This window comes from Diaphorina citri, unplaced genomic scaffold (genome assembly GCF_000475195.1).
Source record: "Diaphorina citri unplaced genomic scaffold, Diaci psyllid genome assembly version 1.1 scaffold559, whole genome shotgun sequence".
In the NCBI taxonomy this organism is placed as follows: domain Eukaryota; kingdom Metazoa; phylum Arthropoda; class Insecta; order Hemiptera; family Psyllidae; genus Diaphorina; species Diaphorina citri.
The window spans coordinates 104,261-106,440 of record NW_007377993.1 but is presented as its reverse complement, the minus strand read 5'-3'; the positions used below and the strand labels follow the sequence as shown (position 1 = coordinate 106,440).

The window sequence follows — 2,180 nt, the reverse complement described above, 5'->3', positions numbered from 1 at the left end:
TTGTGGACCCGTTTGAACATTTCGAGTTCTAGAGTTCACAGAATCATTAGTATAGTAGTGAAGTCTGAAGTTCTTCAGTAAGTAGACACTGACTTCTAAAACGCTGACGCCAAAGGCGAAAGCCACCCGGAATATCAAAAACAATACAAACGTTTTGTATCTGCAAAAATGAAACTTTTCATTTTTGCTAGACGGGGTTTTGTTTGTGGAAATGGAAAGTACTGAAGTCTGAAGTTCTTCAGTAAGTAGACACTGACTTCTAAAACGCTGACGCCAAAGGCGAAAGCCACCCGGAATATCAAAAACAATACAAACGTTTTGTATCTGCAAAAATGAAACTTTTCATTTTTGCTAGACGGGGTTTTGTGTATTCTGTTTATAATAACTTTACTGTTCATCTAGCGTTCAAACAACATTGGGAATCTAGTGAAAATATCAATAAAAACCTTTAGATTGCTGTTTAAACTGAACTTATCAAAAACAATACAAACGTTTTGTATCTGCAAAAATGAAACTTTTCATTTTTGCTAGACGGGGTTTTGTTTGTGGAAATGGAAAGTGTATCTGTATAATAACTTTACTGTTCATCTAGCGTTCAAACAACATTGGGAATCTAGTGAAAATAATAATAAAAACCTTTAGATTGCTGTTTAAACTGAATATGTGTCTCTTGACAATTTGTGATTAAGGTGTGAAAGTAACCAGCGGCGATAGCACATTGAATGCACCAGTTCCCCACGGATCACTGAAGTTAAGCAACGTTGCAGGTGGTTAGTACCTGGATGGTGACCATCTGGGGAATCGTATGCTGCTGGGTTCCCGGCTCCATTCTGGGTGAGGTTAAATTCAGGAGGCGGGTAGCTTGTCGCCCAATGGTGGGTGAAACCCCCTTCACGAGAAGACCCAAGTTGTTTAAAGTGACATTAAACCCCTATACTCCCAAGGTGTAAAAGTTGTGAACAGCAAACAATAGATAACCGATCAAGATAATAATCTAAATTCAGGAGGCGGGTAGCTTGTCGCCCAATGGTGGGTGAAACCCCCTTCACGAGAAGACCCAAGTTGTTTAAAGTGACATTAAACTCCTATACTCCCAAGGTGTAAAAGTTGTGAACAGCAAACAATAGATAACCGATCAAGATAATAATTAGCTTCAGCGTAGCCAATGTTTAATGAATTGAAGGTTGCGCTGACTTAAAATACCAGAAATAGATCAAAGCTTGCTGTATGCTGACTGAGATAATAACTCATCTTCAACCGTCGCCACTGATGAATTGAAGGTTGCGCTGACTTAAAATACCAGGAATAGATCAAAGCTTGCTGTATGCTGACTGAGATATGCTGCATATACTCCCAGGAGAATTACCCGGATGGGTTCTAATTAGAAGATTAATAGAATTTCCCTCTGTTTGCTTTTCGTTTACCGGCAGTTGTTTTCCCAAACGTCAGGTTTATCATCTTCTGGTAGCTGTTTTACGTGGGAGTTCAATACGGACGATCAAACAAACCCACACAGACTTGCAGGAGCTAGATCAAAGCTTGCTGTATGCTGACTGAGATATGCTGCATATACTCCCAGGAGAATTACCCGGATGGGTTCTAATTAGAAGATTAATACAATTTCCCTCTGTTTGCTTTTCGTTTACCAGCAGTTCTTGTTTTCCCAAACGTCAGGTTTATCATCTTCTGGTAGCTGTTTTACGTGGGAGATCAATACGGACGATCAAACAAACCTACACAGACTTGCAGGAGATGAAGCTTGCCTAAATAAATTATGCAGTTTTTCTTTTACTTCTAAAAAAAAAAGTTTTTTACCTAAATAAAACGTTGATTGGTGTTTTATTTTTTACTACTACTTTTATCCCTTGGAAATGAAACAGCTGGTGGCTATTAATAGTTAATAGCTACATTTCTACTCTGCCATTCAGGAAAAGAAAAAAAAAAGTTTTTTACCTAAATAAAACGTTGATTGGTGTTTTATTTTTTACTACTACTTTTATCCCTTGGAAATGAAACAGCTGGTTGCTATTAATAGTTAATAGCTACATTTCTACTCTGCCATTCAGGAAAAGGCAAAAGTTCACCTGGGTTTTCCCACCCTGTATAGTTTATAATTTTATTTTAAATTTGTACAAAATTAGAAAAGAAAATTATGAAAAACATTAATGGAGAAAAACAAA

General features: G+C 37.4%; 1 pseudogene; it reads left to right on the top strand.

Moving 5' to 3' along the window:
* The first annotated feature begins 700 nt into the window (after positions 1-700).
* On the top strand, positions 701-817 carry LOC113467821 (annotated as a pseudogene).
* Positions 818-2,180: the final 1,363 nt, after the last annotated feature.